The sequence below is a fragment of the Lissotriton helveticus genome, chromosome 4_1 (assembly GCF_964261635.1).
Source record: "Lissotriton helveticus chromosome 4_1, aLisHel1.1, whole genome shotgun sequence".
Taxonomy (NCBI): Eukaryota; Metazoa; Chordata; class Amphibia; order Caudata; family Salamandridae; genus Lissotriton; species Lissotriton helveticus.
Window position 1 is genome coordinate 1,117,600,310 of NC_136063.1, and position 16,126 is coordinate 1,117,616,435.

At 42.2% G+C, this 16,126-nt stretch overlaps 1 protein-coding gene across 5 annotated transcripts in view; it reads left to right on the forward strand.

Annotated features, from left to right (window-relative positions):
• PTPN3 (protein tyrosine phosphatase non-receptor type 3) overlaps positions 1 to 16,126 on the forward strand; it is a 1,880,479-nt gene that overhangs the window by 96,337 nt on the left and 1,768,016 nt on the right. For 4 of the 5 annotated variants that reach the window (XM_078687727.1, XM_078687724.1, XM_078687726.1 and 1 more), the window contains exon 2: positions 10,712 to 10,767. The gene's annotated coding sequence lies outside the window, so the exon portion shown is untranslated. Of the gene's footprint in view, positions 1 to 8,128; positions 8,242 to 10,711; positions 10,768 to 16,126 lie in introns of those variants that run through there. The other variant, XM_078687725.1, reaches the window with a different exon arrangement.

Genomic DNA, 16,126 nt, shown 5'->3' on the forward strand with positions numbered 1-16,126 from the left:
TTCAAGGCCGGCCCTTCAAAGCCCCATTCCCGCAGGTCACCACTACCACAAATGCATCCCTTCAGGGATGGGGAGCATATATGCAAGATCACACAGTTCACGGTCTATGGCCAGTAGCTCAGACACATCTCCACATCAATCATCTAGAGCTTCTGACAATTCAGCTAGCTCTCAAAGCTTTTTGAAATCACCTACACCAGAAAGTAGTACTAATGCGCACAGACAATATGACTGGAATGCATTATATTAAAAAACAGGGGGGGGAACTCATCACAGCCATCCCTCCTATCGTTTCGCATCTGGCACTTAGCAATCAATCACAAAATCCACCTTCTAGCAGAATAGCTACTTAGGGTGGACAACGACTTTGTAGATCTGCTCAGCAGCACTCATTTCAGGTACATGAGTGGGAGATCAACTTACCACTACTCCACTCTTATTTAAAAAGATGGGGAATACCAGAAATAGACTTGTTTGCCACTCACCTCAACCCCAAATGCCAGATTGGTGAGGAGTATTTGTCTAAGCTTTACCTTCTCTCCCATTTCATATGTGCTTCAGAAGTTAACACATGCGCCACTAACACTAATATAATGGCCCCAACATGGGCACAACAGGCATGGTTCCAGCCCTTCTGCAACTATCTTTAGTGCCACATAAGAAACTACCTCTTTGACCACATCTGCTAACTCAGACTCAAGTGAGTTGCCTTCAATAAACCTCACCTTGGGGCACCTATATCCAAAGCCGGAATTACTCAATAGATAGATGGATTCAAGCATGTTATCGAAAAGCCAAAAGAGTACTTACAGGACCACCACGGGCTTCTTCCACACGTAAACAAGGAGCCACTATAGCTTCTCTAGGAAATATCCCCTTAGAGGATATCTGTTGGGTAGCAAAATGGAATAACCCACATACATTTACCAGACACTACTGTGTTGACGTATTCACACACCAACAGGCAGGAGTGGGTCAAGCTGTACTTAAGACATTTTTTCAAACAAGTACTTCAACCAATCGCTAAGTACTTCAACCAATCGCTAGCCACCGCAAAGGTGAGCACTGCTTTACATTTGATGCTAAGCTTATGTATCTAAGGTCAACACTTGCTACGGATGGAATATGTTACTTACCCTGTAAGCATCTGCTCGTAGTGTTGTAGATTCATATGCACCCAGCCTCCTCCAGCATTTGGTTGCATTACTTCATACTGTTTGGAAATCTAATTCACAATTATATGCATGTTTCTTTATTCTGTCACTATATCACTCCTTTTTCTAACAAAACAATCTAATAAAGGAGTCGAGCAAAATGTGAAATGCACACTGGAGGAGGAGTCACTATACCCCGTGACTCGAAGACTTCTTAGAGGAAAAACAGCTTGTAATCAATCGTCTGAGTCCAGCACTAGATGGCAGGATAATGTTAAACAGATGAATCTACGGCACTACACGCTACGAATAGATACGTAGATGGTTTAGTAAAATATTCCTTTCTGTTGGTTATCAGATGACCTGGATTTTGCATTGTCTTCCAAAGGAAAGATTCATAACAATATGCTAAAAAAACTCCTGACCACATTTGTGTTTGTGGTAGTGGACCGTACTTTTCAATACATTTCTGGGTACATTCTTTTCTTGCTAGTAGACAAAATTGGACATAGATTCATAAAAGTTACAAATTAATTTATATGCAAACAAAAAAGGATGTCAATTTACTTTTAGCAATGGCATTGGTAATCTCCAGTATGCAAAGTTTGTATACACATATTCCACAGATGGGTTGTGTGGCTCCAATAAGGAATTCAGTTCTGTGTGTTTTACAAATATCCCAGTAGTATTGTAAGCGGCACAGATTGCGCTCTTAGTAAGTACCTTTCAGACAGAATACAGTAATAGCTTATGAGCATCATGTTTGACTTTGGTACAAGGTAAAGTCCTCATTTTAAGGCTCTGGAACATGGAGGATGGAGATCATTTTCTTTAATGACTTCTTACCATAATATGTTTTGTGGCAAAAAGGTGGCCTTCTGGACACTGAGTTGGGCCCTGTGAGTGCAGAGTTAAGTTTGAGTTTGACAAACAAGTTAAGATCACTTGCAAGATTATTTTTTTTTAAAGATTCTTTTCATTAAATAAACAAAAGACAAAAACAAATTACAGTGCAGTATCATCGGCTTCAAACAGGCACAGTGCATTGGTACAGTATCCGTCAATACGCTGCCTATGACCAATTCCATTGCATCGTGACCACTTGCAAGATTATTGTATTAGATGACTCTCGTTCCATTCAAATTAATATGTTAAAGTGTTTACCATGGTCTGTGTTGCTACAGCAAATTTTGAGTGATTGAGCAGTTATGAAGTTTTGCAGTCTTCCCTTGCATTAGCTATTAAGTTAAACTTTTTTTATCTGTTATACCATGAGGAACAATATTTGAAATGCTCATATGCTCATCTTTATGTTAGTGAGCCAGCATCCCTAAACTTAACGTAAGTGTTTTGAGAAATTGAAGTAAAGGAAAGTGATGGGAAGGTACTTTATCAGGGTGGGGCATACTGTAGTGCAAATGGGATTATGTTTTGGAAGTCATTAATAGTCTTTCCTATGTAGGTGTGACTGTCAGTGGATGCTGAAAAGCTGGAAAGAAGTTCAGGTTTTCACATTATGTTTGAAAAGACCATAAGGGTCAATTTGATGTTTTGATAAAAGATTAATGTCCTTGACACGCTTAGAAATTTGAAAAATGTAGTGAATTGAATGATTAACAGTTTTTCAATTAGTTGAAGAATTGGGTCCATAGCTACATTGTGGAATGCAAATGTAGTATGGAATGCTCATGTAGCATTTTAGTCGAGTATTTTGAGCAAATGCAATTTTGTTACATAAAATAACATGGGCTTTATTATATTTTAGTATTATAGATTTATTAAATTACTAGTTAATGAATGTTTTGAGTGGTGAGCCTACTATGAGAGTTCTGTGATCACTACACTATGAGAGGACTAATCTCCTTGGTCTGTTAGTCAAGGAAATTACAACATTGTATGAACATCATCACCCAAGCCGTGGAAGATGGTGTAGCAACGATGAGACTGAGAATTTTCATGGTTATTGATTGAAGGAATATATCTGAAGTATAGTACATATTTCTAAGGACGGCAACATTTGTACCAGACTTTAAAATAGCTACCTGATAGCCTTTCTGCTTTTGTTTTGCCTCAGAAGTGATGACGGGTGGATTGTATGTTTTTCTTTTTGCAGAGCAGGAGTGATGATTATCCTTAATTTGGTTTATCTGGTAATATGAGGTCTTATGGTTTCTGTATTGGAGATGGCGTGATGGGTGGTGATTTAAAGTACAAAGTCATGTTATCAAACAAAAACATGGGAAGGTACAGAGTTGAAGGCACTCCAGTAGATGGATAAAGTCGATTTTGAAATCACCTACACCAGAAAGTAGTACTAATGCGCACAGACAATATGACTGCAATGCATTTATATTAAAAAACAGGGGGTAGGCACTCATCACAGCCATCCCTTCTATCGTTTCGCATCTGGCACTCCGCAATCTATCACAAAATCCACCTTCTAGCAGAATAGCTACTTAGGGTGCACAACGACCTTGCAGATCTGCTCAGCAGCACTCATTTCAGGTACATGAGTGGGAGATCAACTTACCACTACTCCACTCTTATCTAAATAGATGGGGAATACCAGAAATAGACTTGTTTGCCACTCGCCTCAACCCCAAATGCCAGATTGGTGAGGAGTATTTGCCTAAGCTTTACCTCCTCTCCCATTCCATATGTGCTTCAGAAGTTAATACATGCGTCACTAACACTAATATAATGGCCCCAACATGGGCACAACAGCCATGGTTCACAGCCCTACTGCAACTATCTTTAGTGCCACATACAAAACTACCTCTTTGACCACATCTACTAACTCAGACTCAAGTGAGTTGCCTTTAATAAACCTCACCTTGGGGCACCTATATCCAAAGCTGGAATCACTCAATAGATAGATGGATTCAAGCATGTTATCAAAAAGCCAAAAGAGTACTTAGAGGACCACCACGGGCTTCTTCCACACGTAAACAAGGAGCCACTATAGCTTTTCTAGAAATATCCCCATAGAGGATATCTGTTGGGTAGCAACATGGAATAACCCACATACATTTACCAGACACTACTGTGTTGACGTATTCACACACCAACAGGCAGGAGTGGGTCAAGCTGTACTTAAGACATTATTTGAAACAAGTACTTCAACCAATCGCTAAGTACTTCAACTAATCGCTAGTCACCGCAAACGTGAGCACTGCTTTACATTCGATGCCAAGCTTATATATCTAAGGTCAACATATGCTAAGGATGGAATATGTTACTTACCCTGTAAGCATCTGTTCGTAGTGTGTAGTGTCGTAGATTCATATGCACCCACCCTCCTCCAGCTTTTGGTTGCATTACTTCATACTGTTTGGAAATCTAATTCACAATTATACGCATGTTTCTTTATTCTGTCACTTTATTACTCCTTTATCGAACAAAACAATCTCATAAAGGAGCCGAGCAAAATTTGCAATAGATACTGGAGGAGGAGTCACTATACCCCGTGACTCGAAGACTTGTAAGAAGAAAAACAGCTTGTAATCAATCGTCTGAGCCCAGCACTAGATGGCAGGATAATGCTAAACATATGCATCTACTATTTAATTTGAAAAATGTAGTGAATTTAATGATTAACAGATTCACCTAGTTAAAGAAGTGGGTCCATAGCTACATTGTGGAATGCAAATGTAGTATGAAATGCTAATGTAGCATTTTAGTCGAGTATTTTGAGCAAATGCAATTTTTTTACATAAAATAACATGGGCTTTATTATATTTTAGTATTATAGATTTATTAAATTACTAGGTAATGAATGTTTTGAGTGATGAGCCTACTATGGAAGAGGTGTGGCGCCGCAGCTAGGGCGACTGACTCCGGCTTCTGGGGATCACTGTTCGATCCCCGGCACCAGCGGCAGATTAGCCCAGCTCCATGTGACTCTGGGCAATAGCTTGCTTAATCTTCCCGATGGCCCCCAGTGCCTAGAGACCCTTACGGGTGATTGTGCGCTTTAGAAATGTGGATTATTATTATTATGAGAGTTCTGTGATCACTACACTATGAGAGGACCTAATCTCCTTGGTCTGTTAGTCAAGGAAATTACAACATTGTATGAACATCATCACCCAAGCCGTGGAAGATGGTGTAGCATAGATGAGACTGAGAATTTTCATGGTTATTGATTGAAGGAATATATCTGAAGTATAGTACATATTTCTCAGGACTGCAACATTTGTACCGGACTTTAAAATAGCTACCTGATAGCCTTTCTACTTTTGTTTTGCCTCAGAAGTGATGACGGGTGGATTGTATGGTTTTTTTTTTTTGCAGAGCAGGAGTTTTGATTATCCTTAATTTGGTTTATCTGGTAATATTAGGTCTTATTGTTTCTGTATTGGAGATGGCGTGATGAGTGGTGATGTAAAGTACAAAGTCATTTTATCAAGCAAAAACATGGGAAGGAACAGAGTTGATGGCACTCCAGTAGATGGATAAAGTCGATTTTGTATTCATATGTACTCAGAAGTTACCATTTTTTGGGAGGGAGGGTAGGAGCTGGTGATGTGATTAGGAGGCAGCTGTTGGTAGTGTGAGTTTAGGATGGCAATTCCAAGTTTAGGTTCAATTTCTTTCATGTTAAAGATACATCCATAAGGAGGAAAGGAAAATGTTTCACTTGTGTGAATTACTGAGGTCGGACCCTAATGGCTATAGAGTGTGTGTGTTAATATGTGTGTGTGTGTGTGTGTGTGTGTGTGTGTGTTTATATATATATATATATATATATATATATATATATATATATATATATATATATATATATATATATATACATACACACACATACATACACAGTCTGAATGGAGGTAAGCTATCTTAAACTCAACTCAGATAAAACTGAAGTTCTTTTGTTTGGCGCTAAGCTTGCCCCACATGCTGGTTTGTGGTGGTTCCCTGAAGTAGGAGGTCCTCTGACCCCTACTTCGTTGGCCAGAAACCTGTAAAATTTGATTTGCGGCTTACTTTTGAACCCCAAGTCCTATCTCTCTGATTCTTGTTTTACCACCCTGAGAAACCCTTAGAAGAACGCTCCACTTCATTCCGATGGACTCCCAAGAAACTTTTGTCCAAGCGTAGGTCACAGCTAAATTGGACTATGCCAAGTGCCTCTATTTAAGCCTTCCGACCTTCCTTCTGCAGCGGTTTCAATACAAATAGAATCCCGCCGAACGCCTCATTCTGAAGATTCCCTCTCATTTATCCATCTCTTCTCATTTACGAAATCTTCATTGGCTTCCCTTGATCAAGATAATCCAATTTAAAGCACTCACTTTAGTTTTAGAGCCTACAGCCACAAGGGCCCTGTATATCTTAGGAGACTGAGGCCTTATTTCCAGTCCAGAGCCTTGAGATCCAACAATTTGAAACTTTTTTATGTTCCTCGCATTTGTAACGTTCGACGAGATAGTCGTTCCTTTACTTACTTGGCTTCCAAATTGTGGAACTCTCTGCCACTCAGTCTCCGCTGTAGCCCTTCGGAATCAGTTTTTAGAAGCAATCTCAAAACTTTCCTGTTTGATACTGATCTTATGGCCAAGTAATTTGGGCGATTCTCCACTGGGATTAATCTCTGCATCTCTCTTGCATGCTGTCTGGCACACCCTCCCATCCAGTGTAATCATTACTTCCATTGTAGCAAGACCTGTGCATTCATCAAATATATTTTTGTAATCCAGGTTCTCCTGAGTGACGTTGCAACTGCACTGATGAACAGTTACAATGTCTCTGAACATTCTCTGATATGGATGAACCTGAATCTGCAAATGTCTACAGAATGCGCAAGACCTAGGAAGCTTGTTGAAACTTTTAACAGACCCAGTCAATATAGTTGTAAGAGAGGTTCACAACCAAAAGCACACAGACTAATTTGCAGATATTAAGAAAGAACATTCATAACCAAAGATCATCTCAGCAAAGCTCCTGTTCAGTAAAGATGAATAATCCCACTGTCATATTGCAACAGAAATAAATGCAGACAAACAATTGAGAATGTTGTATGCTTATAAACATGGATCAACCAGATAATAACTTTGAGCAAAGCCCCTGTTTCTGAAGGGCATAGTGAAAATATGTGTATGATCCTTGCCATTCCAAAGTTGAGTTTTCTAACAGATGAGTTTGGCTTGTTTCATTATGAAAAGGGGGTTACAGCAACCATTTCAGAAATAACAGTGTAGTACTCATCATCATCACCAACTTTATTTTGCGTCAGTTAAAATACATAAAAGTACATAGGAGCAGTAAAAGAGAACATTCAATTTGCTAGAGGTAGGACATGGCTCTGGGTTATTTGGCCTTAGTAAACTGTCTTTAAATTCATCAATATAATAATTCATCTTTACCAATTATTATAAAAACGTATATTAAAAATAAATAATTAAAACCTAATAAACATAATCATTTAAAATCTTCATTCTAGAATACTAAAATCCATAAATAATTTTAGACATAAAATTGATTAGATGAATCTCTGCAATTTTTCTCTTTTCCTCTGTTAGATTTAAGGTGATTTAGACAGACCTGGGCCCTGCCCCTGTGCAACATCAATCATAAAACCCCTTTCGTGCTGGTAGTTACAAGCTAAAATTCCTTACATTGTCTTCTAAATATCTAATACAGATCTGAGACTGAGGGTTAATATTTGCCTGTAATCAATTATATCTATTTTTCTTTCCACTTTCTTTCCTGTTATATGGACCCTGTCCCAGTTTATTTCACATCAGTTATGGTACATGTCGATTCTTCAAGGCTGCCAATAAAAAAGATGTAAGCATTTAGCACACATACAGATTTTGCATTTGATAGATGAAAAGTAGAGCTGGCAAACACTCTCTGAAGTTATATTTTCTTAATAGCGGAACAATAAACTTTTTTCTCCACTGGTTATACAGGGAGAAAAAGAACAAAACGTGCAAATTTGACAGGGAGGACTCTCCATCACATGGGCAAGAGGACAACTGGTTATTTCAATAGGAATTTGCGGGATAACCTATCATAAGTGGAATGTAGTTCAAGCAAAACCTTGATAAGATAAATAATCCTGTGGATTCTCTACAAAGGACAGGTAAGAAAAAACACCATGCATCACAGCGGGTAACTGCTGATACATGGCTATATTGCTTTAATCTTTGTTTATGAGCCATCTGTCATTTTTTGTCTTAGCCAGAAACATTTCTTTAAGCTTGAACTTAGGGAAGCTACCACATAACATATCGTAGAGTTTGCGTAGTCCCATGGATACAAGGGTGGTCTTTACATAGGTTAACCATGGATTTCTAAGTTCATGATTCAATATCAAGATATCTCTTAACACTAGTTGATTCAAATTAACTGTATCTCTTTTCCATATCGAAAGCCACAGCAATATTGGAGCCATTTAAATAGAATCACTGATATACGGTAATACAATTTCTGTGTGGCAAATAAAACTCGAGCAGTCGCAGAGTGCAGATATTAATCTTTTGCAAAATGCTTCATCTACACGCTGCAATACCTCGACGTCCACCATACCCCAAATTGCTGCCGTATAAGTTGCAATCGCTTTAGCTAGATAGACCTTTATCATCTCCTGAATAGGTTTTGACCCTAATTCTTTTTAAAATCAAAATAATGCAGCCATACAGATTTCCATAAGGTTTGCACTATTAACCACCGTATCCTTCCTGTTTAATCTAAAGTAAAAAAAAATACCCAAATATGTGAATTTCTCCACTACTTCAATTCTTCTCTTTCCAATGGAAAATCTCACAGGTTAGTGTCTACTCCCATAATTAATACAAATGTTTTATTTTTGTTGCCATATAGGTCCAGGTTGGCCATAAACATTGTGTACTTCTCTATGAGAATCTGCAGTGCCAAAGGTGTTCTGACCAGTAGCACTGCGTCATCTGCATAGAGAAGAATAGGAAGGGGTAGAGAGTCAATGTGTGGGGTATCTTTTACATTTCCCACTAAAGCTTTGTCTAGCTAGTTACAATAGAGAGCAAGGAGAAATGAGGCCAAGATGCAGCCCTGTCTTTCACCTTTTTCAATTTTAAAGGGTTTTGAGTATTCCCCTTGCTTCCCATATCGGGCGCTTGCTGTTGCTCCCATGTATAGTTGCCTTAAAAATATAATTATTGAAACATTGACACCCATGTTTTGAATAATCGTCTACAGTTTACTGTGGACTGCACAATCAAAGGCTGCAGAAAGATCCAGAAAGGCCTTACATAGTTGACCTTTCGTTACCACGGAATATATTGCAGCCACCATCATTAAATTCAAGTACTGGAATATTGTTTTCTTGCCCTTCCTGAAGCTATACTGGACCTCATAAAGGGTCTTCTGTCCCTCTACCCATTTTTCAAGTCTGTTCAATATAAGGCAACCCATTAACTTAGCTGTGCTGTCAATTAGGGAAATGGTGTATAGTTTTTTGGGTTGGAACCATCCCCCTTTTTGAAGACAGGTATAATTATAGAGTGCTTCCATGAAATTGGAGGGCCCATTTTAGCTATTGAATTAAAACATTTCTTAATAGTGGAGCCCACATTCATTTATTTATTAGATAGAAAAATGTAAATGGGACCCTGTCTGGTCCAGTGACCTTTAATGACGATGGCTGGTGGAGGGCGATTTCTATTTCCGCCACTTCTAAAGTCAGATGTGAATGATCTATCGAAGCCAGATAGGCTATATAGGGGGTTATTCCTTCATTGCATTGAAATATCTTTTATAGTGCCTTACCCAACCGTCCTTCTCAATATGCACGTCTAAGGACGGCTCCCCTACAGCTATTAAAAATGGTGTTGTGACATGGACAGTGTTATGGTAACAGAGAAAGCAGTTTATGTACATAGGGGCTGCCCCAAAAAATTACTCAGGTGTGGGGTAAATGGAACGCTTTCCGTGGAAATATATGTGAGCCCCCACAAGAGGACATACTATCAGATTATGCTGACTAATGGAGACTAAAGTAGAAATACTATGTGATGTAAGAAAACCCACACAACTGTATACCTTGGATATGCAAAGACGACCACTATGGGTAAATATGAGAGAATAAGAAATTATGTATGTAAAAGGAACAATTACATATGCTGCTTGTCGAGATGCAACTATGTACCGATTGAAGTTTACTGTAAAATAAAAAATAAAAATAAAAAAAGGTAAATTTACCACCTTCCAGAAATCTTTACTATCATTTTTTTCAGAATCTTGCCTTACATTTTCCCATGCTTCATCTCTTAGCTGTTTCAACCTACTGTCTCTGACTTCTTTATACCCTAGTCGCAGGATCCTTACAAATTGGTTATCTCTTGCCACTTTTTTCAAAGCTTTACACAAGTTTACTAATGCCTTGGAGCAATTACTATCAAACCAGCATGTTAATCGGTGCTCTTGAGTAGGTACTGGGTGAGTTAAATACTGCTTGATACCTTCTAGACACGTTATGATCTACCTATTATTAGAAATAAGGATTAAAGTAAATAGATTACCCTTGTTAACTCTGTCCCATTTTAAAACGTAACTGTTCTTTCTTGCTGAAACAGGCTTTGGGACTACCTCCTCTACTATATTGATGAACCCTCCCCAACCCAATTCACAAGTAAGTGGGGCATGATTGCTATAATCAGTGGGCTGTACCTGTATATATTAAACATTATGTATCAAATTGTCTCAGACAAAGATGTAATTAATTGTAGAACCCCCTACCTGCACTATCGAAGGTTTTGTCCATTAATCCAGTTTGTGGATTTATTCTGTTTCCAACCGCTAGACTCCATGTCATCAATAACCTCTTCAGGCGACTTCCATAGGGAGTGAATAATAGGGTCTCTATCATAGTCTTTACTCCACAAATCGGGGATTCAACTTTCAGACAGCTGTTAATGTTAAAATCGACCATCCAAATACTTTTCAGGGATTTAGTATGCTGTTGGCTAATTTCATTGATTGTCCTATCAGCTTCTTCTGCCACTAATCCCATATTGCTAAAAGTGTTACTGTAGTCATTTATTATAACTAAATCCCAATTACCATGCCCCTTACAAACCAGTATGAAAATGAGGTAACTGTTCGAAGATGTTAAGACTGACAGTATTTGCTATTAATGTCAGTATGCCCCTTTTGCCTTTCCAGCTCTGGGTGGCAGTGCCGGAGTTTTGCATGATCGATAACCATCCAAAAAGATAGGCCCCACCTCCCAAGTTTCTTGAAAGCAGATGATGTCAAATGTTGTGATTTCTTCTATCCACTCAATATTCTCTTTCTTGTTATTAACCCCTTGCGTGCTGCCGTTGGCAAACGGCCGACGGCAGCACTACCTCCCTAGTGCTGCCAACGGACGCAGCTCCGCCCACTCTTCAGAACGCCCGCACCACGGCGGAAAAACCGCCACGGTTAAGGCGTTAAATCCTGCGATGTTCCATGCTATTAGCCTCCAATCCATTTTCTCCTCTCTCTTCTTCTCATTTACCCCACTATCTACTTGCCTATTGCTACTCTTATTTATCTCATTTCTTGCGGACATAGAGAGTCAGTCACAGCTTTCTACGTGCTCCAGCGGGGCAAACCAATTACTAGTGTGGGTTACAGACGCTCCTCTCGAAGTGGCACAATTGATGCAAGAACTAACTATATCTTCATTTTTTTTAATATATATATATTTTTTTTCAACACACACAAATCCCCCCCTTGTACACGACTCATTTCTACATGGGGCACATTCCTTATTACATTGCATTGATATCAGCTGTCCGCCTTCATATTAACATTCGTATCTTAAGCAGATCTGCATGACGCTATCAATCCTCTCCATCATCTGTTCGTATCATCATCAGTGAAGGCATGCCAAATCGCCCCAAAGCACATTGTTCTTGAAACTTGGTGCCCCCTGCATGTTCTTGCCCCTCCCTCCCCCTCTCCCCCTCCCAACTAACTCCCCCACCGGTGTGCTCTATGCACTATAAACAAGGATAATCAAACATCAACATTGTGCTAGGGTGTGCAGGTCTCCCATTACATGTGGTCCATTCTCCCTCACACGCTTTCTCCGCTCCTACGCCTTTGCTCCCTCATTTTGCCCCTGCTTATCTATACTCTGTATGCCCCAGCACATTCCTGAGGCGCCTTCAGTTAGTCAGTGTCCGAGTCCGGGAGCCTCATCAATGCCACCAATGCTTCCCATGCCAGTGCAGTTTCCATCGCTTTTTCGTTATCCGCTCTCCTGGCCTGTTGGAACCTGGCCATACTCTCACTAGCCGCCCAGTTCTCGAATTCCACCCTTCATCTCGCCACGCTAGACGCCCGTTGGCATTTCCACTGTCTTGTTAGTTCTCGTTTGGCCAACAGCCCCAAATCGATACATTTGCTTGTGATCTTAGTGCGCGCTGTGTGCAGAAACCAGTGCTGAATGCATTCCCCCATGTCCGGCTCTATCTGCCTATCCGTTGCTCCACATAGCACCTCGACCACCTTCTCCCAATATGTTCCTCGCTGTGGGCAACTCCACATCATGTGTTGGAAGTCCGCTGCCCTCATGTTACATCTTGGGCAGCACGCTGAGTCCTCATGGAAATATTTAGTTATCTGCTCTGGGGTTAAATATGCCCTGATGAGAATGTAAAAATGAATTAGTTGGAATCTGGCATTCCGCGTGCCTTTCCATAATCTTATTCCAGGTCGTTTCAGGTATCTCCTTACCCAAGTCAGTTTCCCACATTTCACGTAACTGATTCAATGGCTGCTGTCCCTCTTTCACCATCTGCCTACACAGGCACGTGACTGCCTTCACCGTCCATGCTGTCATTACAACATATTGACATGTCAAGGACCACTGCGGTTCCGATAACCCTTCTCCCCAGTACTTCTGGATCGCAGATAACAGAGCTGCATGAAGCAAAAACTCACCCCTAGGCAAACCGTATCTGTCCTGCAGTGCCTGAAAAGGCAAGAAGACTCCCTCCCCATACAGGTCCCCGATCATTTGCAACCCCAAATCTCCCCACTCTGCTAGCGCTGACCAATCCCCTCCATGCGCAAAGGCCGTGCACATGCCCTGGGGTATTTCCGGTGCGTACAGACTTACTAACCCCTCCTCTACGCTTGTATCTATTCCAGCATGCTCTAAGTACTTTCTCCTCATTCGTCAGCGTGGCCCCCACAGCCTCTGGCTAAGTATAACAAACAACATAACATGCCGTGGTAACCATCGGTCCTCCGGACCATCCGGTCCTCTAAACTCCCGGGCCACTGCCTGCGTAAGCCACTGTAATTGGGCTGCTAAATAATACACTTCAAAGTGTGGGACCGTCCATCCACCCTCTGCTCTGGGCCTCATCATTGTGGTCAGCGCTACCCTCTGCCTGCTGCTCCCCCATGAAAACCCCCCTACCATAGACCTGAGCGTCTGAAACACCGATCCCGGGATCCAAACCGGCAGTGTCCTGGAGTAATATAAAAGACGAGGCAGTGCCACCATCTTTAGTAGCGCCTCTCTGCCTGCTACCGAAAGTGACAAAGTGCTCCAGAATGCCATACTCCCCTTAATCCCTCGCACTGCTCTGTTCACATTGCCCTCCAATATATCCACCTGCTCATGGTAAATGTTCGTTCCTAGATACGGAAGGCAACAGTGCTCCCATCTTATTCCCTCAAGTCTAGCAGGCGTGCCCATGGTCCGGCACATCGGGAAAAGGCAAGTCTTCTCCCAATTCACGCACAACCCCGATACTTCCCCAAACATCCGCAACAGCTCTGTCGCTCCCGCAACTACTTCCCTAGGAGCAGCCAGGAACATCAACAGATCGTCAGCGTAAAGCGATATATAGTGTATTTCTCCTCGCAGCTCCATCCCAACATAGTGCCTCCCTGACCTGGCTCGCACTGCCAGTGGCTCAATCGCCCGTGGAGACAGCGAGCAGCCCTGGCGCGTTCCTCGTCCCACCGAGCAGGGCGACGACACTGTCCCTCCCGTTCTAACCCGAGCCACCACTGAATTATATAATATTTGGGGCCACCTCAGAAAGGCCTCCCCAGCCCCGGCTTGCACATCACCTGAAAGAGGAGCGGTCATTCCAAACTATCAAATGCCTTCTCTATGTCCACCGAAAGAATCACGGCAGTTGATGTGGGATCTCGGTGCCCCTCTAGAATCCGTAACAATCGTCTCACATTAATCGATGTGTTAGGCTTAGGTATAAAACCCGATTGATCCCGATGCACTAATTGCGCCATATATGGGAGCAGGCGGGACGCCAGGATCCTACTCAGGATTTTGTAATCGGTCGTCAGCATTGATAGAGGACGATACGCTTTCATATCTGTAGCTTCCCTCCCAGGCTTCAGGAGAGGGATGATAATAGCCTCCCTGGTCATTGCAGGCAGCCTCCCCACTGCATGCGCCTCCTTATAAACCACTTGCAGACGTGGAGCCAAACAGTCCATGTATTTGGAGTAGAATTCTATGGAAATGCCATCCACCCCAGGGTTGCTGGGCATATGTTTAATCGCATTCCTAATCTCTCTTCTCCTTACCGTGATCTCACTACCCAGCAAGTCTCCCTGCTCCTTGCTCAATCTCGGCAAGGCCACCTCTTCAAGATACTTCCCAATGCCATCAGCGTCCTTAGTCATTTGGCTACTATAAAGCTCAGTGTATTATTCAAGAAACAGGCTATTAATCTCTGTTTGCGTGTGCACCATCTCTCCAGTGGGAGCCTTCAGGCCCAGTATCGGTGTTCCCCAAGGTATCGGATTAGGCAACCACGCCAACAAGGCGCCCGACTTGTTCCCCTCCGCATGCATCCGCATTCTATAATTCTTATAATCAAAGGAGCGCAGCCTCTCCACCTGCACCGCCACTGCCTCTCTAGCTTCCGTTACTTCCCTCTGTACCCCAGGCTGCTCAAGGCGGTCCCTCTGCGCCTCTCTCAATTTGCTTTCTGCTTTCTCCAAGTCTACCAATAACGTTTTCCACACTCCCTTCGCACATACCCCTGGTCACTACCTTAAACGCTCGATCGCCACTGAAGTTGCCGTCCCCTCATTCTTCTCCGGGCAGAGTCGCCAGGTTGGTATGATCGTATTCTCACTAGTAGCGGGTTATGATTTGATATTATCCTCGCTAAATATTCGCTGCCCATCACCTTGGAGTGGACATGTGGGTTACATAATATGGCATCTAGGCGCACATGCAAGTCGTGAAGTCCAGAGTAATAGGAATAATCCCTCTCCTCTTGGTGTGGGGCACGCCACGTGTCAACCAGCCCCCAATTATTTTGCCATGCTTTCCGTACCTTTGAGGGCCTGTGTACTGGGGCACCCGAGAGAGGGGGTGGGATCTATCTCTGTCCACGTCTGCTATAGAGTTGAAATCTCCCCCCATTATCGTTGCGCCCGTTAAGTATGGGGCCAAGCTCCCCGACAATCTTTCTAAAAAGGAAGGCTGATCAACATTAGGGGCATACACACTGCACAGAGCTACATCTACTCCATTTAACCTCCCCGATACCGCTACAAACCTTCCCTCTGGGTCAATCAATTGCTGCGTTGCCTGAAAAGGAACCCCTGCTCTAACCCACACCAAGGCGCTCCTGGCAAAGGCAGAATAAGTGGTATAAAAAGATTCCCTCTCTACCTCTTCTTCAATGCTGCTCCCTCGGCTTTATTAATATGCGTTTCTTGAAGGAGTGTCACCTGCACCCCCCTACGTACCAGGTAAGCATGCACCTTGTGCCGTCTCTGCATATTATGGAGCCCCCTTACATTCCAGGTGATACATTTTAAATCATGTAGCGTCCACATTTGTCAAACCATCTCCCCCCTGCGCACATCCCCCATCTACGAGCACACCGGTGTCCCTAACTCCCGCCAACCCCTTCCCATGCCCCCCTACTCCCTCCCCCCAAAACAGGCACTACAACATTAGAATCCATCCAAACTGCTACACAACTTCCCCCCCACAT